Raw genomic sequence first — 24,545 nt, forward strand, 5'->3', positions numbered from 1 at the left:
GGCGGATTCCAATTGCCTTGGGCAACATTGGAATCCGCCCAAGGGGCCAGCCCCTTCTTCAACGTGTAGGGCTGGGCCCTATATCTCACGGCACTTCATAAAACCCCACGCTACATGATAAAACCCCACGCTACATGCAAGATAAAGTGCTAACATGAATAGGGCCGACCCTATAAAGCATTTCGGTTAAAGAGATACAATAAATTAAAGGTTATTAATTTATCATAGGACAACATAAATGGATCTTGCATCACATATAAGTAAAGACACATTCACCTCATTCAACACACAATTAATATCCTTCTATTCGAAATATACATCTGCCAATATGCGAAGTTGAAGAAGCAATATTAGCGAGCTATATCTGCCATTAAAGGTGCAAATTTCAAGTGCAAATATCATCATAAGGAGAGCGAACTGATCTAGGTCAAGGTGCTAAGGTTGCAGTCCAACAAAGGTGCAGACTTCAGATACAATATAATGCAGACCTAGGGTGTGGACCTGATTGTTATTTGAAGTGTTAAAGGGGGCAGACTTGAAGGCTTGATGCTTATGAAAGTGCAGTCTTGTGGAAGACCTTATCAGCCCTAAGTGCAGACATCTTCAAGTACTTGAGATAAGTGTTGCAATCATTATATGAATATAAAATCAACATGGTATCAAAGCCAGATTCGTACTAACCAGTGATCAGATTTAATCATGTAATTTCAGTCTCTTGTTCCTTCCTTCTTTGGTGATAGGTTAGTAAAATAAGGATCTCTCAATAAGACGACTTTGATGTCAATGAAAACATTAAATGTTAAATGAACTAATCTTTTATTTAGTTCTTGTTAAACCGAATATTATAAGAGGATGCTTGGTTAATTAAGGTGTTGTTAAGGGCTTATTTTTTCGTCTGGGCTGCAACTTTATGTAGTGGTTAAGATCTGATTTAAATAAGAGTTGCAGATCTGATTGTGAAAGGTTGTGTCCCTTTCATAGGGCAGAAATAATGAAGAGTTGCACTCTTTCAAAAGGTGCTAATGGTGAAAGGGTGTGTCTCTTGCCAAAGAGCATACATGATGAGGAGGTGTGACCTCTCCCTCATATTGAGAGACATAAAGGAAAGGAATCAAAGCATCTAGTGATATCACCTCGGATCGGATCGGATCAGAACTGTTATTAAGTTACAGGCATTAACATCTTTGTTCTAGGTGGTATGCATGGGGATGTGCTTAATATGTATGCTTAATATATGATACTTGATAATGTTCTTCTGCAAAATTTAGTAATAATATTAATATGGTCTACAATATGTATGACAGTTATACTTAATTTCATATATATTCTTAATACATGACAAGTTAGTATACTTATAGCCTAATGCTTGTTACTACTGTCAGTATTTAAGAAAGTTGGGAATGGAGTTGTTTCCAAAGAGGGGCAGTCTAAATCCAATCAATAGGATGATTCCCAAGATAGGATAAGGATCAGCGTCCCGTAAACTTTGAGGGTATGGTCCCAAGATAGGGCTTGGAACCATAAACTTTGAGGGAGCCTATTGTATTTTGGTCTCTGAGCGCTTTGGTAACATAGACATCCCTTTCTTCCTTAGAACTAAAGTAGTAACGTAGGTTGACACTTGCAATAAGAATTATGGATGATAAAATTAATTACCTAGTATGATATAATTAGTTCTCTAGTATGGTAAATGAACAATTTTCTTATTAATAATTGATAAATTAATTGAACTATGAAATATCACAAATTTGATTCATGTTAAGATAGATTTTGTCTTCTAATCAATTTAGTTGAAGTCATAAGTATTTTGAAATAGATTAATTATGGCTAAAACAGGCCTAAACCTAGTAGGGGAAATTTTGTGTACCTGTCTGTGACCTGATCAATTAAATACTAAAATTAAATATGGAATGTATGCCCACATTAAATATCTAGTGCTTAATTGTTCCAATGAGTGAGATCAAAACAAAGAAGAAAAGTTGAACTTCATATTTGTAAAGACATTGTGAACTTGAATATTTCCTTTTTGTTTTGAACTTCGTTTAATTTATGTGTGCCTTTATCTATGTGCGTAAGGGAAAATAAGCCAGTTACATAAGTATCGCTGCTAATTGAGTAAATGAAGTATTCATTAAATAAATGTCATAAATAAGTGAACTAGGAAGTTATTGTTCACAATGCTTGATCCGAAGATTAATTCCTTTGATGTATTTGTTGTTGAATGTCTAGAGGTTTGATCTAAATCCTTTATCAGAATTATTTTGATTATATATACTGCAGCTTACTAATTGCTATTGATTCATGGAAGTATAGGCTCTCACTATCATTGCTTGGTTAGTATCTTCATTAAGTATACTTCACTCTCCTTGTAAACATTCTATCAATACTTCCTCACCTATGATATGATTGAGTTTTGACTATCAATTGAATGATTCTATAATAGTTACATAAAACTGACTTTTCAGTTGAATATTTGCTATCATGAAGTGTGAAGTATTATGGAAATTAATAATATAAACTATATCCTCAATTGCTGACTTAGAATTATTTTAGTTGATAACTACCGTACGTTTTGAGCTAATTGTAGACTCTATTAGGTCATACTAATGGTTGTATGCATGTACTCTCAAATCTGTGGAAACCCTGGTGAGGTAGAAAATAATCATGACTTAACCCTTGTGAGTTTCTTTATGAAAATTAGATTTTGTTATACCCTGTATGGTGATGTACAAGTTTTCAAGGTTGTGTGTTATAGGTTGGCTCTTTTTAATTTGTGTCACATAAGTATTGTCTCAGCATTCTATGTATCATTGGTTATATTGTTAAATGGATGCATCTAACTTATCATGAATGTTGTGATCCTCACCCAAGGTCATTTTTATATAACCTCATATAGTAGGTGATGTATGTCGAAGGCCAAGGCCATACTGACATCAGAAATCCATAAGCTTGGATTGATGTGGCTTCAGAGGGAGCTTTGAAATAATGCATAAGGATCTTCACACTCAATTAGAAGAAGTTTGAGGATATGTCCTGATCATAATTGAGCCATGGGTCCAATTCATAAAAGGTGAAGTTGGCATTTCTCATCCTTGTTTATGAATACTTATGATCTATGATGCTTGGCTATCAGTCTGATATTGAGGATTAAGAGGGAGCCCTATGATCTTCAATAAAACTCTTGGTATGAAAGAGTACTTGATAAGCCTAGGGTTTTGTAAAGATTCTAACCTGTTCCTTAAAGTATTTGAAATGCTAATTCTGATTTCTTATGTGGATGATCTAACTCTGATTGATAAAGATAGCCTCATGATTTAATATAAGAAAGAATTAGCTCAGAATTGAGATGGAAGATCTAAACCTAAAATGCATTACTTCTAGGTTAGAAGTGTGGCAAGGATCTAATGAAATTATTCTAAATCAAGTTTTCTATTGTTATGTTAGAATTATGGATTGTAAACTTATATGGAAACTAACTTAAAGAAGTTGATATGTCTGCAACCAACTATGATCTTGCAGATTCATCTAAATAGAGGCAGGTTGATTGGTGAGTGCTTCAGCTAATCAAAGCTAAGCATATTGTTGCAGCCAAGCATATTTTGATATTTGCAAGACACAATTGATTATGGGTTGAAGCTGCTTAGGTTCAGATTGGTCAAGAAGTGTTACGGACAAGGAAAACACTTCAAGCCTTCACCCGCTACGATCTCTTGGACCTACAGGGACAGTCCTCAGTTGCATTGAGTATTGCTGAAGCTAAATACATTGTTGCAAGTGTTGCATCAAGAGAAGCAGTGTGGTTTCTCAAAATTCTTGTTATGCTGTTTTGATTTATTATCAGGGTTGTATAGAGATACCTGACAATTCAGTGTTTTATGGCAGGACAATCCTGTGTTGCAGATGTTCTCACCAAGTCTCTTGAAGCTTGAGTACTTCAAAAGATAGACTTGGAGCTGTGGAGAACACCGCCTTGGTTGAGAGGGAGTCTCAACCTCAGTGATACATTGTGTTGTATCAACCACCCTCTACGGGCAATGTAAGGTGGTAGTGTAATCTTCTCAGGGAGAAGAGTAATTGTTACCATCCTCTGCGGGCAATGTAAGATGGTAGAAAAGATTCTCTACACCCTCTGTGGGCAATGTAAGGTGGATCCAGTCTATGCTTGTATGCGAGTTGGAAGACTATGTTATGTAGCTCCATTCTATGCTTGTGTGAAAGATGGAAGACTACAATATTCTGATTATGTTTATTCCATTCCTTGCTTGTGTGCAAGATGGAGGATTATGTTTATTAGATTCCATTCTATGCTTGTGTGCAAGATAGAGGACTATGTTTTCATTTTATGCTTATGGAGAACAATGATTATGTAACTCCACTCTATGCTTGGGCACAAGATGGAAGATTATGATGTTACATTCTTCTTTGAGAGAAGACTGAGGTAAAGACAATGAATGATGGATATGCGTGATCGATGGCATGGAAAGACTCCATGATGTGCATGAATAATTGTGTATGTATTCATGACTTGCAAGTGTGCATGTTAAAGTTTTGAATTCACCCTCCATAGGCAGTACAAGATGGATACTATGGGATACTATTTAAGGCTACTTGTTGTGATCCTCTCTCAGAAATATTTGAAGTTGACAGCTAAGTTCGTATTACAATTTAAACATTGTATGTATTACTTAGGGCTAGGCCCTAATCTTGTAACCTGGTTGTAAGATTATCTTTCTCCCTAATTAAGAGGGAGTGTTGATTGTAATTAGGGAATAGCAGATTCCAATTGCCTTGGGCAACATTGGAATCCGCCCAAGGGGCCAGCCCCTTCTTCATTGTGTAGGGTTGGGCCCTATATCTCACGACACTTCATAAAACCCCACGCTACATGCAAGATAACGTGCTAACATGAATAGGGCCGACCCTATAAAGCATTTCGGTTAAAGAGATACAATAAATTAAAGGTTATTAATTTATCATAGGCCGACATAAATGGATCTTGCATCACATATAAGTAAAGACACATTCACCTCATTCAACACACAATTAATATCCTTCTATGTGAAATATACATCTGCCAAAATGCGAAGTTGAAGAAGCAATATTAGCGAACTATATCTGCCATTAAAGGTGCGAATTTCAGGTGCAAATATCATCATAAGGAGAGTGAACTGATCTAGGTCAAGGTGCTAAGGTTGCAGTCCAGCAAAGGTGTAGACTTCAAATACAATATAATGCAGACCTAGGGTGTGGACTTGATAGCTGTTTGAAGTGTTAAAGGGGGCAGACTTGAAGGCTTGATGCTTATGAAAGTGCAGTCTTGTGGAAGACCTTATCAACCCTAAGTGCAGACATCTTCAAGTATTTGAGATAAGTGTTGCAATCATTATATGAATATAATCCATAATCAGATCTGAGGATCTTTTCTGGCTGGGTTTTTCCTCCTAGGAGGTTTTCCTAGGGTAATTGTGTTTTGTTCTTATTTGTTCTTATTTGTTCATTTCTATGTTGTGCCTAGATCTAGAAATCTCTAAATTTAACAACAAACAAATTAATTAGAAACTAAATTCTGATTTCTAAGTTTTTCATTAATCTGAAAGTATAAAATCAACAAATTGTTCTAGAATTTTTATCAATTCATTCTCCTCAAAATGATTTATGATTTTGCAATAAGGCTCTTTAACTAAATCTATGAAAGTTTTTTGAAATAAAACGCAAAAGGGAATAAGCGTAGGAATCTAACCTATCTTTAACAATGCAAGAAACTATTGGTGACCCAGTGAAACCAAATCAAACTTTGCTTCGTCATTAGAAACAACTACGCAAAGATGATGCAATCCTCTAAGGAAATATAAATGATTTTCAAATTGCCCACACACCTCACCACCAAATACAATGCGAATGAATGAGCATAAAGCAATTGGAGTCAAGCATTAATGGAGTTTAGTATAATCATGCACTACAACTTGCAATTAACAAATTGCAAATGGTATGAACATGTAGGTTTCACCACGAATCAACAACAATGCCTTCCATTCAACTAAGTAACGTAAATAACTCTTAATCGAACATGAGAAATAAGAAACCATGCTAACACCCAAAACAATACATAGACTCACCAAGCTTCAATGAGTTTATATTTATTCTGGCAGTATCTCTGCAACAATCTCACAAAAGTGTCTTGCTACAAATGAAATGAGCAAGCCTTATATAGAGCTCTTATTACAAATGAAGGGCTAAGATTGATTTGAAATCAACGACCAAGATAATTTGAAACAACTCTAATTGTGGTTAGTTACAACTAACTAGCTAATCTCAAACTTTTATTAAATATTAGCCAATGGAAAATAAAACATCCTCCTTGACACAAAATGCAAGAAACAAGAGAAAATAGGAAAAATCTATGCTTCCTAAGTGATGCAGGAGCATCCCCGGTCGATGAGCAATCTTGCATCAACCAAAAAAACATTTCCTTTCAGTTTTGTTCTTGTTTAGTTCTTTGTGTAGTTTCAGTATTCTTACCGGTATGTATCGGTAGTTGCTTGTTCTTTGTGGCAGATATTGTTTGCAGTTTCCTAGCGGTTTCATGTGGTTAAATCCATATTTCTAGCTCATTTGGGTTCTTCTCCGGTCAGTTATCGCTTCCGGTTGGTTGTTTTTGGGTTCTCGAGATAGTTCTTGTGCTTACCGGTTGGTTTTCCTTCATTACCTGTGCGATTCTTGGCGTGTGGATCCATCTTGGGTCTTGTCCGATGTTCTTTGGCGTGTGGCCGACCTTCTTGCTAAACCGCATCACTTGGTTGTTATTTTCCGAAAAGATTTCTTAAATCTTAGGGCTGACCTAATTACACGTTTCATTTTCCTGCATTGGTGAATGTAATCTTTTGAGGCCGACCCGGACATGTTCCGGTGGGTATAAATATGATGTTATGTAATCATTTGTAAGGGCATAAGAAGTAGAACTGGAAATAAGGATTGAGATTCACATGTTGTGATCTGGTTGATTTTTAGAGTCCTAGTTGGGTTGTTTATGGCTTGAAGCCTGCATGTAACTAGTTAATTACTGGATGTTCTTTGATGATTACCGGATGATTGCCGGAAGTTCTATGGCTTGAAAATGATTTGTTTATATGAATTTGTTATGTTTTCTTGTTGTTTGCGTTGTCTCTCTCGTTGCATAAGCCGGTTGACTCTTTTGAGGGTTTTTACCGGTTATGGTTGCATCACTAAGGCTATAACAACCTATCATCTAGGACAATGTGTCCCTTATTCCTTGATGGGAAATGCAAAGAATCCGGACATGATGATATTGAGCTCCTCCATTGGTGCGCTTGGTGCAGCTTCCACCTTATACTCCATGAATGCCAAGTCAACCGTACATGTGGCAAATGTCCTTTCCCACTCTGATCCTTGATCATGGACACCATTCATGAAAATCGTGAATATGCATCTTTGAAATGATCCTCTGAAAATGATCCCGTTGCCTTGAAGAAGATAGCTTTCATTTTGTTTTTCAACTGATTCACTTCCATATCGTTCTCATTAATCACTTCCCTTCGAAGCATGACCTCTGCTGCAATGAGGATCTTATCATGAATTCCTTTGATCAGGGCACTTAACTAATGTCGTCTTTAGCCTTCTCAAGAATTTTTGTTCTTGCCATCAATGAAAAGTACCATCTGTGAAAGTCACTAGCCTGATTTACCTCCATCACACATCCCTCCACAAAATTTTCTTAGGGATATCCATCAACACATGCAAACGTGGAATAGTTTTCTCCTTGACAACTTGAAACTCATCACATAATGCAAGCATAGCCTGAATCTGTAATGTCCCCTATTTTTACTTTGTCAATTATCAAAGCAACATCTATGTTACTACCTTTTATTATTAACTAAGTAAACTAACTAATGTCTTATAACATAACTTCTTAAAACTATACCTAAACTTAAACTATTCCAACCCCTTTTCCTAGAAGAGGGCTTGGCTGCCTAGGGCGCTTGACACCAACTCTTAAGGTTAACCTAGATTGCCAAACTCAGTCCATTCACCCTTGGGGCCTGCAGCCCAGATTTCAGGAGGAGTCTTTCACCCTTGGGGCTTCCTATTGGATGGATTTACTCCGCCCCTCCCTAGCAGCACCCATCTCCCTTGGGGAATAGAAGGTATAGAACTGGTTGTGATTTAGGACAGTTTAAGAACATATTATTGATGTCTTTGATATTTCATAATTAGCAATCTGAATTGTCTTATTTGTTTATCTTATTATTGTCACTTCAATGTAAGCATTGTTCATAGACCATAGATTTAATATATTTAATAGTAATAGTGTTCCTTGATATATATATATATATATATATGATGGATTCAGCATCACTGGTAATATATATGTATATATACATTTATATTAATACATATTTATATAGTTTTATTTATTTTTTTAGATATTATATATATATATATATATATTAATGTAGAACAAATATCAGAACAAATATCAGATAATGTTATAATTATAATTATTATATTATTATCTATATTTACATTATTATTAAATTCTGCATAATAACATTACCGGGCTTCATAAATTAGGCATACATATTGAGCATACCTCCCCACACATACCATCCAGAACAAGGATGTTACTGCCTGTAACTTAATAACCGCTCTGATCTGATCTGTTCCCTTTATAAATATAGCGCTCATATCCCTTCATCAAAAGGTCACATCTTTATATTAATTATTAAGAATATACTAAACTGATTTTACTGAGTTAATAAATCTTAACTTATTTACTAATACTATTGTTATATCATAGTATAGCAATTTCGATTGTTTTAGAAGTGAATGACCTTTTTAGTCGTATCCTTCCTTTAAGGAATCGCAACACATGTCTGAAGTAAATTGCATCAATTCACAAAAATATCTCTTCATGGAGTCATTTTGTAACTAGTCTTTTCAAAATATGATTTTCGTATTTCTGTCCAGATGTGACTTACGTGTTTACTGACTTGTCCAAATATGAGTTTTATTGGCCATGGTATCTTTGGAACTGGTCAACATACTTTTGTCAGTTAGCAAGAGGAAATATTTGAATATCCTTTACACAGTGCTTAATAATATTATCATATTTATTACTGGTTTTGATGTTGTATGGATATTATAGTTTCTGCAATCTGATAATATAATATTTTATAATATTATATTATTATATTATTGATGCTGAGTGTATTTATTGTATTTATTTACTGTTATTGTCATTCTGAGACTATACTCTTTTCTGTTGTTTGTATATATATTCACTGCCATAACAGACTGAGATTATGTAGTGTTGTCTCTATATACTGCTGACTGTAGAATATGTATAGCTAAGTCTTCAAAGTGCATATGTATCCTGTATTGTAGAATATGTATATTACAAATATATATATATATATATATATATATAGTAATTATTCATTAGTTTTCTTCATATTTGCTGCTATGAGTAGGTGCCAATTCTTTGACATCAATGACAATTTCTCTACAGTTGTCATATATTGTAGGCATATTCACTGCTCCTTATTCACTGAGATATGTCTATCGATAATGGCATTTGGTCAAAGTCTCTAGTTTCAAAGAGGGGACATGACAAAATCTTGTCTAGAATGAATGTAACTCTACAATATGATTGTACCAACCCCTTGATGAATACATTTGCTCTATCAAATGCCTTTCCAATCCATCCCTTCACTGCTTGTGCTATGTAGCCTTCATCTCTTCCAAATCATCCATTGATTCCCTCGAAAGTACTACTGGAGTGACAAATGTCTCATCTTCTTTTCGAATGGGATTCATCAAGTGTTTTATGTAATCCTTCAATTGCTGGATCTCCATCTTGAGTTGATTTCCTTAATCACATTTGAGGGCTCATCAAATTTTTCAATCACTTGCTCTCGTGTTGCTGGTCCCAAATCAAGAGTGGTAATCTCATATTCCTCTGGAGTGATATCATCCTTTATCTTATCCACCTTTGGGATTGCCACTTGCATTGTGTGGGATATTGAACTATCCTTCGTGATCTTGGAGTATCTCTTTGCTGGCTTCTTTTCTACAACCTTACTAATTCTATTTAGAAATTCTTCCATGTCATTGTCTAGCTTGCTTTCTAATACAACCTTCTTCTTGATTTAGTTTCTCAACCATTCAGGAGCTGTGCACTATTCAACATCCTTACTTCTTCATTCACCTCATCATTCTCATGAAATCCTCACAGTGCTGAAATCATTCCTTCATTGACATCCTCCGCTAGAAAACCCAAGTTCGCATCCTTCGGAATTTCTTCAATTGGAATTGTCGGTCGCTCCATCAAGTGAGGATCAAGACGATCTTCTACATGAGAAGGATGTCTATGTTGACTCTATTGTTGAGTAGATTCCATGGATTCATTCACATTTTGACCTCGTAGGACACTTGGATGAATGTCAACTTCCATTTGTGATTCATTTTCCTCCACTGACGTTACATTCCTTCCCATAGTTGAGGTAACTTGCTGAACAAAAGAAGTGTCAGTCGATGAGTGAGTCATTCCAGATTTTCACTTCTTTTGTTTTGCTTTTTCATTTGAAACTTATTTTCTCTTTGTCTTCTGAGCTCGTGAAGTTTTGGCTGTCTCTCTTTTTCTTGTGACTTTCCTTATCTTGCCTATTTCTTTCATCTTTGGTACCGATTTCATGTTGATTCTCATCCATTTCATCCTTGGAGTACTACGATTCCAAGTCTCCCATCAAGTTATAGGTTAGAGGGATGTTTTTTTTTTTCAACCTATTGACTTGATGATCCACCCATCTTTGTGTACATGTCACAACTAGCCTCATCAATATATTCAAATCAGCTATCTCCACCTTGGACCAGTTAGGGAGAGGATATGGTTTATCCTTACGTTCTTCAAAGTGACGTTGAACGCAATTCCTATCATCCTCAACTTGATCTGAGCTAGGACACAAGAGACACACCCTAACCATTTGCATTGATAATCTGGAACATTTTCTCTTCCTTATCTCAAAATCGTCCATAGCCTTAGCCCAATAACCCTCGAGGTGTTCCTTGCTCTTATACTTCCTTCCAAAAGCTTTCCTGATCTTGTGGTAGAGATCAAAACTCGTCCTTGACTCATATGTCACAAGTGAGTAAAATTTCATTTCCTCATTAGATGCCTCTACTGCTTGGATTGAAGGATATGTCTCAATTGAATTTCCCATAATGATTGTAAATGCTATCCCGACCTTATGCTTTTTCTTTTGAATCTTGTCATACATGGATAATTGCCTTATTACTTCTAACAAAATCATCTTATCGGTGGGATATCTTGGAAGGTGGTAAGGAGAAGATGAAAACCATTGCATTCTAATATAGGTGAACTTGGGAAATTGAATAAACCACAATCCATACCTCTTCACTAGCTCCTCAGCCTCTTGTGATAACCTCCTATGAGTGCCTTCTTGCAAAGTTCAAAGAATATAAATGGAGAAGGCATCATTCACTCTTCTGAAATGAGCGGTATTGTGAAGATGCAATTGAGGATAGCATTTGTACACCTTGAATTGTCTTTCTCCATTCCCCACAACTATATCTATAAGCTCTCACCATCATGTATACCATGTATGAACTCATGTAGAATGTTTCTAAATGCTCCAGGTTCCTCAACTATTCATTAGGGTCGCCATTGATTATTTTTAGTCCAATTGATCATTTTCACTCTAGTCACTACCTTCTCAATAAAGTAGGACATCCATGGCTTAAAGTTGGAACCTAGAGGGCATCCCATCACTCAGTTCAATAAAATGACGAGATCTCCATACTCTTTTTTGAAGTCAGATCTAACAAGCTTCTTTGGTAATTTGGAAGGATGTCTCCTTGGTTTCAACATCCATGATTTGTTGATGATCTCTGCACAAGACTCGGATATGTTGTACATCGCCAATGTTTCCTCCTTGGTCTTGTAGTCTGTGGAATTATATATTGGAATATGAAAGGTCTCTGCAATGGACTCATCCGAAAGATAAGCCAATGCTTTACCATCAGGTCCTATCACTTACCTCTCCGTAGGATTAGAATGCCTCACGCACTCCACCATCAATTCCGTGCACTAGATTGCAGAAGGGAAATCAACAGCTTGCACAATTTCATTCCTCACCATCCTCTTAGCTATCTTGGACGAATTGTATGCATACATTCCCTATGTGAATTCATCCATGTTGACATGTCCAAGGTTAGTGTTTCCAACCTTATTCCACTTTGGGACGATCCTTGATTCCAGAAGGACTCCTTTGTAGTCATACTTTATTAGTATTTGTCTTGAAATTCCTCTAGCTCTAGCTCTCAACATCAACCTCTTTTGAAATGAGCGGTATTGTGAAGATGCAACTGAGGATAGTATTCGTACACCTTGAATTGTCTTTCTCCATTCCCCATAGGTCCTCTTCATGTCAATCCTCTATATCTATAAGCTCTCGCCATCAAGTAAACCATGTATGAACTCATTTAGAAGGTTCGTAAATGCTCCAGTTCCTCAACTGTTCATCAGGGTTGTGTTGATGTGTTTTTTATGCATAGTCTAACACAGAATAAAATACCCAAAAGTATCTTATCCTCTCTTGAACAAAGTTACTCAAATGTTGAAGATTGGTTTAAGGATCACTTGAGACAACTCCAAGGTTCTTGTATGTCAGGTCTTGACTTGTGGATAAGCACGAGTGGTCGTTGTGATTGTTGTTTCATCAAGGGGCCTTACGTATGAGAAGACTTCATGAAGTGCTTTACGGATGATATGCAATGAAGTTCTTCCTAGTAATACTAGATGTTTATCAAAAAAATTGCAAAAGATGAGGGTTGAGAGATAATAAGCTATTCCTAGGAATGGATGGATGGACGATTTAAGTGAAACTCTACCAATCTTAGTATTGCCATACAAGAACAACTCCACCAAAACTAGTGCAATCTTCTAAGGACATTTGAAGATTTTCAAATCGCTACTAAGCATAGACACCATCACTTGAATGCATATCCATGATTAAGCAACAATTGAACTCAAGTGCTTTCAATAATTCCAGTTGACCACACAAGGCATGCTCACAATCAGCAAGAGGCTAGTGGTATGGACTATGAGCTTCACAATAAATCAAGTACAACATTCCATCATTCAATCTGACTATTTAAACCAATATCAAAGATTGACTTGAGAGGATGAAAAACCATGTAAGAAGCTTCAAGGATTGAATAGAAACACCATAACTTCAATGTTTTATTAATCCAATAGCAAAATAACAACAATCTTTGAAGTCCTTCTCTTATCTCTTATAGCTAATGTCTATTGTCTAATATCTAATCTTCTTACAAAATGAAATGAGTGGAGTTTATATAGCACTTCCAACTACAATGAAGGGACAAGATCAAATGAAGAATGAGGGTTAAGATTTTGCCACCTAAACCCTAATTAGGGTTTGATACAAACAAAACCCTATCTAGATAAACATTATCATGAAATCAACCAATGAGAAAATAATATGAGCTGGCACAAAAATTGAAGAAGCATCCTCCAATGAGAAAATGAGTTGCCAAGTAGGATCATAACAAATTGTCTTCTAGAATCTTGTTTCCTTTCTCCCTTTCCCTTTTGGCATATTCAATGAATCTGGTCGTCATGCCCTCTATCTCAGTCATCGGAACTTCTCGTAAAGTATTCAGCTGCTCTTCCATATGCATGACTTCCTCAAATGCCTTGACGATAGCATTCTCCCATTCAAGTTCAAGCTCTTGTGTTTTGCTGGCTAATACTACGAGTGCAAACATATCATCCAATTGCCTTTTGGTGATCATTCCATTAGTTCCATGAAAGATAACTTTTATTCTTTCCTCCAATTCTTTGGCTTCTATAATCATTCCAGGATCAATCTTCCTCTCCAAGACGATTTGTGCTACTCCCACTATCTTATCATGAATCAAGTGCATATCGTCTTGAACTTGACTTCATCTATTTCCAATAGCTTCAAAAACGATCTTCTTTGTGCGAAGTAGATTACTCCAATGTAGAAAGTTGGGCATAGACCCTTCCCTTCTTATTTTCTCTCTTGTCAAGACTTCCCTGGGTGTTTTCCTTATTACTTGTAAGACTGGGATGATAACATCTTTGGTATGAGAAAATGACCCAAAAGCTTCTATGAGGACATGAGTCCTTTCAAGGACTTTGATGACTATATCAAGTGTCATCATTGTGCCTTTCATAAACTTGCTAACTTTGATATCAGTTGTGCTGAATATCTCATCTTCTCCATATGATCAACTGATCCCAAAGGAAGCAAAGGTGGTGGTGTAGCTGCTGGTTTCTGTTGTCTCAATGGTTCTTGGAATTGTTGGAAGTAGTTTCTCCACGCACTTATCTCCTTCTCTAAACTTTTACTCTTCTCTACTTCCATTCTAAGTGTAGTGTCATAAAATAGCGACCCTAGCAATTTTTCGACTGCATTAGGGTCCTCACGCATGGGAGATGGAATCCTCTAGCCTGATCGGAGATCGGAGATTGCTCAACCCTTGGAATATGCTTCTTCCTTGGCCTCCGCACCACCCTGTCTACACTCTGCCTTGGAGAAAGGGGTAGGACAGGGGCATGGCGCCCCTATCCCTGCCCTATTTTGGGGCAGGACCTTTCCTAAAGCATGCATTGTAGGTTGTGCAATGAGCGGGAAAACTTCCTCGATGTCGGCCTGTGACGAAAATCAGTTTCATTAACCCTAATGACATGTATTTAAGTTGCATTTGCCCTCTCATTTGGGTAAGTGGTAAGTTGTTCAAGTTGGATAAAATTGCGATCAAGCGTTCAAGAGCATTCAAGCATTCCTTTTCCAGCATTGAGCATTCTCAAGTCTCCTTTCAAGGCTAGGTGTTGCATTCAAGTCAAGGATTCAACCATTGAAGAGGAGATTGATTCCAACATTCAATTCCACACAAGCATTTCTATTAACATTGCTATCACAACCTCCCTTGAGGTGATTTACATTGCAATCTTTCATTTACGATACTTGCAAATACTTTCTTTCATTACATGGTTAATTCCAAAACTGAGGTTTGACCTAAAGGCAAACTCCCAATCCCAACCCATTTTCCTCTCTTTTCTGTGTGTAGGTTGTAGGTGCGCAACTGTACTTTCGGATTCGGGCTCCATTTGCAGAGGCGGAAAATCCCTTTTTGTTTCGCAGATTTTTCGGAGGACCGTGTACATTCCTGCCACAGTCTGGGCAACTTTTCCTCAAATTCACAGGGCGGCTTCGTCTCGACATAATACTGCCAGATCCAGGTGCACAACTTCATCCCATATTCCGATCTCAAGTTATAATCAGTTCTTTGTCAGTTTTACACTACATAATTCAATCAATTCCTTTCCATTTCAAATAGGAAGAGGGGATTAGCTTATCATTCCCATTTCACTCAGAATTCTATTTTCTTCTTTGAAGGTTGAATCTAGTGAATTCTCCTCTCCTCTTCCAATGTAATTAGGTGAAAAGTGTTTGAAGGGAAATCCGTAGTGAAACTCTCATCTCTTTTTGGAGGGAAAGGGTAGTTTTCCTCTTGATCTCTCATTCACACATTTTTCACCCCACCGATACCCATTGGTCACATTACACTAAGCATATCATTAACTGCCTTTAATGAATCATTCGCATCACCTATGGCTTGCTCGGAGGTGAGTGGACCCAAATCAATAGTCTCCATATCATATTCATCTGCTGTGATTTCATCTTCATACTTTTCAACCATTGGAGTAGCTATTTGTAACTTCCGAGAACTTGAATCATCTCTCATCACCTTAGACATTTATGTGGATTTCTTCTTTTCAAAAACCTCTTGAGTCCGACTTAGAAGGCTCCCTAAGTCATATATTGGTTCTTCGTCAACTGCTATCACCTCTTTGGCTAACCTTTCCTTAAGCCATTCAGGAATAGATGATTTCCCTTCTTCAACATGTGTTTCTTTAAGCATCCGCTCATCTCTTTGCGGGGAAGTGACCTCATCACTGTCTTCTTCTTCATCTCCAATCTCTTGAATGTGAGGAGTGAGATCCTTTTGTTCTTGTGATGACTTTTCTTTGCCTTTATCATTCTGAACCATAGACTCCATTGATTCATTTACTCCTTGATTCAATTCTTTATCCATCCTTTGTTCTTCATGTCTTTCATCCCGATTCAACTCTTCTTCATGCCTGGAGGAAGTACTAGAAGGATGATTGGAATTTGATTTATGCTTCTTCCTTTATGGCTCCTTTTCTCCATGATTATCTTTCCTCTTTGAAACTCTTGAGTGAGATGATAGGGAAGCACTTCCACTCGTGCTTGCATCATCTTAATTGTCTTTCCTTGCTTTTGAGTGAAATTTCATTGTTATATTATGCTCTTTCAGTGTCTGATGCTGTATGTCTATCCATATGCGAGTGTATTCCAAGGCTTGTTTCATCAACTCCTTCAAATCCATGATCTCCAAGTCAACCCAATTGATTTGGATCTCTTTGCTTTCTTTGGCATAGGCGGATTGGAGATATTTGCTGCTATCTTGTACTTGATAAGCAACGTTAAACAACTTACACTTCCAAATGAAATCAAGAGGTAGCCTGGAATACATCTTTTTCTTCACTTCTACATCATCTTGAATATTCATCCAGTAGTCTTCTAACTGCCACTGGTGTTAATACTTCTTTCCCATAATTCCTTTTATGTTGTTATATGGATTAAAGTGATCTCTAGGAGTGAATGGCTTGAGTGAATAGAGGGCTCACTCTCCTTCGGCATTCTCAACTGCTTGAAGGGAAGGACACACTTCAATAGAGTCTCCAAGTGAAATAGGAAAAGAGATACTGGTTCCGTGCTTGTGCCTATATGCGTTAACATATGCCACCAATTGCCTTACCACCTCCAGTAGCACTATCTTGTTTGTCGGGTAGCATGGGAACATGTAGGGAAGAGGACATCTTTGAACTCTGATATAGGTGAATTTTGGGAATTGGATGAACCATGCACCATACTGTTGAACCAAAGCTTGTGCTCTTGGAGAGAGTCTTTGATGAATTCCACCTTGAAGCGACCTCGTGATGTGCATAGTGAATGCATCATTCACTCCCCTATAGTGCTGTATAGTTGGATGATGAAGGTGTGTATAACACTCATGCACTTTTATTTCTCCTGGTCTTCTTCCGACTATGCCTCTATACACGAGCCCGGGATATTCGTAATTCCTTGCAAGAGAGTATATAAAATAGGAACTCATATAGAATGTCCTCATGTGCATCAATCTTCTCAGCTGCACATCGATACTGTTGCTAATGAGCCTCACCCAATTGATTGCATTCTTGCCATGAGTGACTGTCTCTATGAAGTAAAACATCCAGTCCTCAAAATATGAAGCCTTAGGTGCATCCACCACATGATGAAGTAGAGTGATGAAGTCTCTGAATTTATCTTTGAAGTCCACTCTGTGTAATCTGCCGGGCATTCTGCTCTTACCACCTCTACTCTTTGATAACCAAAATTTGTCGATGATCCGTAAACAAGTTTCTGGATCATCAACATGGGCTGACTTAGCTCTTTCTACACTCACGTAGATCATGTCCTTAGGCTCAGGTAGATGAAATGCTTCACTAATGGTTGTCTTTGAGAGGTAAGCAAATACTCTTCCATCCTTCGCCACTATTCTTCTGCAGCGGGAATCATAGTGTTGGGCACATTCAACATTTTAACTCATAGCATCACACCACAGGAGGGAAGCCAGCTACATTTACAATCCATCGTATTTTTTGTTGTAGCAGTAGGTTCGCTTGTGTATAACAAGCTCCGAAACTTCTTGGTGTCGAAGTTATCAAGGTTGGTGTCTCCTATTCTGCTCCAATGTGAGGTGATCTTGGTTTCTAATGTACCGCTCCTCAAATCCTCTTTGATGAGTGCTTGACGGTTCACAATTCCACTAGGTTTGGGTGCCTCCATCATTCACCTATGAGAGATGCGTAAATTAGGAGATATGGTGAAGGATACACAAAGTATTAATGTGGTTAAGCCTATTTACCCATGAGAATGATAGTAGATGTTCTACAATATTGATTTAAATCAATCTTACGTTCAAATGAATCTGAAATTATATGCTAAATAAACTGATTCCCTCATCTACTTGCACTTTCTAGTGGATTATCAGTAATAAGAGAGATCTAATTTAATAAAAAGATCAATATTTGACTCCAATGAGACCTTTACCTGATCTTCTATCAGTCAATATGATGCACTTACACCTGATTTTTGATTATTTAACCTGATATGAATTCTATTGATCAAATTATGTAATTGAGGAACCTGCTGTCGCTGAGTGTGAGTGAATAAATTTGCCCTTGTAGTGATTAATTCGTTGCTCTTTAGGACAAATTCGCTGGTAATATCCCTTCTTGCAGATGGAATTCGCTTATCCTTAGGTGAATTTTGTTATTCAATGATGAAGTTTGCTCTTGAATCTGCAATCTTAATGCTAAAATTCGCTTTTGATGTTGATGAAATTCGCTGCCTGCAGCTAAAATTCGCTCATTAGAGAGGAAGGATTTGTTTTGAATTGATGTTTCAAATGATTGTTTGAATACCCTTATATATACGCCTAAAGGAAAGGTTGTGTCTCTCCCTATGCAGGCCAACTTGGCTTAATAAAAATAAAATTAAGTTTGTTTTCTCGACTTGACACAAATTGAAAAAATTTATATTTTCTTTTGGTGCCAAATTCATGTTTGATTAGTTTTTGATAAGCATAAAGGTGCATTCAAACATAATTCACCTTATGAAAGGCATTTCTCTCTCAACAATGATCACATGAAGTTCGCTCTTAATCACATGCATATGAAGTTCGCTCCAAATCACATGCACCTGAAGTTCGCTCCTGAAGTCTTGCACTTGAAGTTCGCTCCTGAGGCTATGCACTTGAAGTTCACTCCTGAGGCTATGCACTTGAAGTTACTCTCAAATCTCCTCTTTCATCATCTTAACTCAAAATTATTCTTTTCTAAGCATCAAATCGGCTCAAGGCAATGATTTTATAAGCAATCTCACATCATCCCTTGGGCAAATGAGGCAAATTTGCTCTCAATTAGGAGCACCCGAAGTAGAATTTGCACCATGATCCATGCACTTGATGTTCGCTCCAAATTACATGTACCTGAAGTTCGCTCCAAATCACATGCACTTGAAGTTCGTTCCTAAGACTATTCACTTGAAGTTCGCTCCTGAAGTCATGCACTTGAAGTTCGCTCCTAAAGTCACGCATTTGAAGTTCGCTTTTGAGGCTATGCACTTGAAGTTCGCTCCTAAAGCTATGCACTAGAAGTTCGCTCCTGAGGCTATGCACTTGAAGTGAGTTTCAAATCAAAAGAAACTTGCTCTCAATCATTTTACTTGCTTCATCGACTCAAACCTTGGGTTTTTTAAAGATTCATTCATGAAAACTTGTCAAACTCACCTCATGGAAGGCCTAAAAGGAAAATTCGCTCCTATCAAAGAGCACTTGAAGTGAAAGTCGCTGCAAAGAAGGTGCACTTGAAGTTCATTTAAAATCAACACTCTAACTCTCCTTTATTCACTTAGACTCACTTTCCCAACTTCAATACGTCAGAGCATGCTCAACATGAGGTCTTAGGAGGAATTTCGCTTTGAGTCTTGAGCACATGAAGTTTGCTCCACAAGGTGTGCACTTGAAGTTCGCTCTAAGAGTGGCGCACCTGAAGTAGATTGTCACTTGACACTTAGTGATTTCTTGCTCACTCTCCTTCATTCCTTCCATTTGAGTTTGTTGAAACTAGGCTCATGGTGCGTTTTAGGAACAATTTCGTTCTCAACTAATGGCATTTGAAGTGAATTTTGCTCCTTAAGAGGAGCACTTGAAGTTTTTCGCCCTCAACCTTGAGCTCTTGAAGTAGCTTGAAAACGCACCTTTTAGTTGAATCTTATTACTTTATGCCTTTGTTTATGCCTCTATATACTATAAGACCTCAAAACTCACCTTGAATATGATTTCTCCTTCAACTTGAGGCAATAGGAGTGAAATTCACTCTGAGAGAGGTGCACTTGAAGCATCCCTTACTAGCACCCTCTCATTCACTATTTGGTTGAGCTCACGATGGGCTTCACTTCTCATGTGATCTAGACTTTACCGAAGGCTAACAAATTCACTCATTTCTCTGGCAAGAGAGATATTAGACTAAAAGACTAGGACATGAGGAAAAAAGGGGGGGTCCCCATTTTGATGAGGCGATGGGTGAAATGGTCACAACATCTGGCGAGTCCACTAAGAAAATGTTCCTGAACATTTCAAGAGTAAAACCCAATTGTAATGCCCCCTAGCTCGGTGTAGGCCTGTTTTGACCAAATTTAATCTATTTCAACATACTTATGACTTAACTACATTCACTAGGAGACAAAACCATCTTAACCTGAATTCAATCAATGATAACATAATCTTCTTCCTGACATTGAATTAATATTTCAATCAGATTTATAATCTCACATTTTCTTGTTCATTCAAATTACTGTTTATATATATATATATATGTTTTATTTATTTATTTATTTCCCAGATAGTATTATACTATAGGTTTTACTGCAGAGTAGTTCTTTGAGAAATATTCTTTAACTAATCAGCCCTTGTATGTGTTGTGCGTATCGCACACACATCCCGTCTTTGACAGGGGACCCCTGTGTCAAGTCTGGATTGCTCGATAGGAGAGAAGAAGCCCCGAATTTGGTGGACAAAAAGGGAAAGTAATGAAATCTTAAATTCCTCTTAGAGCCCGAGATAACCTTGAATCGCATGTTTCTCACAAATTGCCTTCTCAGATTGAATTCAAAGTTCACCAATGCGCCTTCATTTTGCCAAAGTATCCCAAAGATCATGACAAACTCTAAGCTCGCAAAATGTCTTTCATGGCCGAAGTTCGACATCTGAGGGGCATTTTAATACATATCTAAATCGCGCATTTTATCTTAGATGCCCGAGTTTGCTAGGGCAAGGAAGAAAGTCACTTTAAAATGCCAAAAATCTTATCCCAAAAGCCGAAAACTTAGAAAAGTCGAAATCGTGAAGGCTTCAAAATCGCGAATGTCCCCTTTAGGCCGAAATACAAACAAACTCAAAAGGCCGAAAATAAGAAATGAAATTGTGAAACTTCAGTTCGCAAAGTCTTTTTATTTCCCGAAAATGGCTAAGAATCAAATCGCCCAAAGTCTTCAAGTTCGCGAAAACTTCAGAAGTTGAAAATCACGCAATATAACCAACTTGCCCGAAAGAGTCATTAAGTTCAAAATCTCTCAAAATGGCAATATAGCCCAAAATCATTACACAAGGCTCAACTTGCCGAAAATGTGACAAGTTAAAAATTGCGAAAAGGGTAAGATCAATATCAGTTTATTACCCGAAAATGGAACAAAGTAAAAATCACATAAGTTCGCCATATGCCTCCCTAATATCAAATTGTATAAAATGACTTCTTTGGCCAAAAAACATTAAAAGAGATTAATTCGCACAAGATAAGTATTTAGGCCAAAAAGTTCAAATGCCTAAGTTCGCATTTTAAGCTATTGAGCCGAAAATCATCATTTAGTCGAAAACTTTAAAGAGTTCAAATCATGCAAAAATATACAAGGCCGACTTTGCCAAAACACATAAAGGGCCGAGTTTGCAGAGTAGTGCTAAGCACCGGAAATCCAGGAGAAGGTCTTTCAGAGACGTCTCGCGTATTAATCAAGAGGGCTGAACTTTGTAAGTATCACGCTTTTGTAGCTCAATCCAAAGTCCGAGTTTGCCAATATCATTTCCTAAGCCGAAAACTAATGAAAGGAAAAAAAGTAAATTCGGCCCATGAGTCTAAAACAAAAGAAAACATCCGAAGACCTCTCAAATCGCCCAATAGACCCAAAAATAATGAAATAATAGGGGGAAATAGGTGCAAATTATTGTGTTGAATGGTATGTCAAGTGAAAGGGTTTAGGTTATGATCAATGTATGTGGGAACTAGAAAGTACAGACATCCTAACTTCAAATTCAGCTAAGGATCTAATGAAGACATTTGAAATTCGCTCAGAGGAAGCACAACATCTCTCAATTTGCCTAAAGGTCCTGAAATTTGAAAGAGAAGACGAAAACATTTGAACTTAACATTTCGCAGTTTACCTCTCAGGCCTGAATTTCGAGAGCGAATCAAGACGAAGGATCGGATTTCACGTTTGAAGAGGGCATTTAAAGATACATCTCACAAAGAGCTTCTCAAGCCCAAACTCCACCAAGACGAAGCCAGACGTTAGAAATTTGATATTTGTCAAATTAATTTAATTAATTTTTCAAATTGATTATTAAAAGTGAAATTGATTGTTTGCAGATCAAAGCTAGGCGCTGGAAGCTGGAGACGAAGATGCAGGGGCTAAGGCATCAACCTGAAGCTCAAATTGACAACTTAACACAAGATCAAAGCAATGAAGCATTGGGAAGCGTGCTGCTAAACCACAGAATTGAAGTCCACCACCGAGATCAAAGACAAAGAACGCAGAGTGCTACCAAAGTATGCATTCTTGAGAAATGCACTGTTGGATTTAATTCCAAAAATTCAGTTTTGGAAACCGAAATTGTTTTAATGTAAAACTGCCTATGGGTCCCACTCAAGATATTTTGAAACAAATTGGAACATAGGTCAGTTGTGGACAGCTATTTCCAACCACTAGGAGGATCGAATTAATGCCAAACAGTTGTAGGCAGTTGAGATAGTGGTTGGGTAGATAACTGAAAATTGAGTGGGCATGGGTTAAGGCTGCCAGCTTCCGCAAGGCAGATCAGGGCCCTTGGATGCAGTCCATCTTGGCCATCAATTCAAATTGTAAATTCTATAAAAAGAAGGGGCCTTTCTTTTGTAAAGAGTTAGACTCTAGTTAGAATTTTGTAGTTAAATTTTAGAGTTAGAATAGGTTAGATTTTAGGCATAGCATAGAGATGCTGCAAAAATTGTTGTAATGGCAGCTGAAGCAAATATATGAACATTGAAATATGGTGTTTGTTGTCGTTGTTTTAGTATGTTTGCATGGTTTCTTTCAACTGGTTAATTTTAGAGTGCAAAGATTTTAATGGTGAAGTGTGGAGGGGTATTTGATGCATTTTTGGTTCATACCATTGGGGGTCTGCTGATTGTAAGTCACCGTACATGGTTAGTCTGAAACCAAACTGTGCTTAGTTCAACTGCAGGTGTTCGTCTTAGGGTACGCTAGAATCGGGTGCCTAAAACGAGTGTCTCCGGTCTGAAAATCCTTCATCCCTTGGAGCTTACACCGTTTTTGTCTAGTTGTGAGGGTATCTTTGGCGGAACAAGAACTGGTTTATCGAAATATGTCTACCCACTGCATCAGCTGTTATCATCCTTGTCCTTAGGTTTCTTGAACCCTTCCCTTTTGATTTTATTTCGTAGTCTGAGAATCACAGCAAACCACCTTGTTGCAAAACGTAAGTCCCCTTGTGCTCCCAACAAATCACATCGACTGTTGAGCTATCTTGCAGTCAAGACCTGACAATCGAAACCTTGAGGTCGTCCCCATTGATCAATTGAAACAGCATTAGGGGATTTCCTTATCTCAAGAGAGGATAGGATACTTAGCATTCTATTCTGCGTTGGCCGGATGGAGTCGTAGCAATGTGATTTTAGCCACGTCAATAGTATGTATATATATAAAAATAAATAAATAAAATTATATTCCCTATAATATAAATTACTAACATTGCCCATTTACTAAGACACTAATAATTATTCCACTTAGTAACTGTAGTGGCAGACAGATCTGAAATGCATCAGATCTAGTCTGGCACAATATGTGAACTTAAGCATGAATACCTTTATATTAGTATTACTTAGTATACGTGTAGTTTATGTTAATATTATTAATAGTAAATTCTGTATACAAACATTATCAGGCTACATATATTAAGTATTCATATTAGGCACATTACTACCACCAAGAATAAATATGTTATTGCCAGTAACTTAATAACAGTTCTGAACTGATCTGATTCGTGGTAATCCCAATTACAATGATTACTTCAAATCAGAGATATATTGGCATGAAGTTAATACGGTGAAAAAGATATTACCTGCAATTGTTGTGATACTAGTTCCTTGTTTAATACTCACAGGAATATGTCCAATGGCTGTCTGGTATAGGCCGATTCAATGGGAATTGATGATATAGCTCAAAGCTTAAGAATTGGCTTCCTTCAATTCTGATCCTACTTAATGTCCTCCCCTTAGATGATGGATGAGCATGACTACTTATAGCTGCATGTTTGGAATGAGGAGTTGCGTTGGAAAAGGCATGTCTCATGTCTCTTGGGTAATTGGCCCCGTCACCAACAATAATCGCTGTATAATCCAGCTTAATTAATGTGCCTCATAATCATATTTTCAGATATCAATTCCCCTGGTCTTTATTCATTCGTTTCATCTGTTGAATAAAGATCGCTGTCCATTC

This window comes from Cryptomeria japonica, chromosome 9, assembly GCF_030272615.1.
Source record: "Cryptomeria japonica chromosome 9, Sugi_1.0, whole genome shotgun sequence".
Lineage (NCBI taxonomy): Eukaryota > Viridiplantae > Streptophyta > Pinopsida > Cupressales > Cupressaceae > Cryptomeria > Cryptomeria japonica.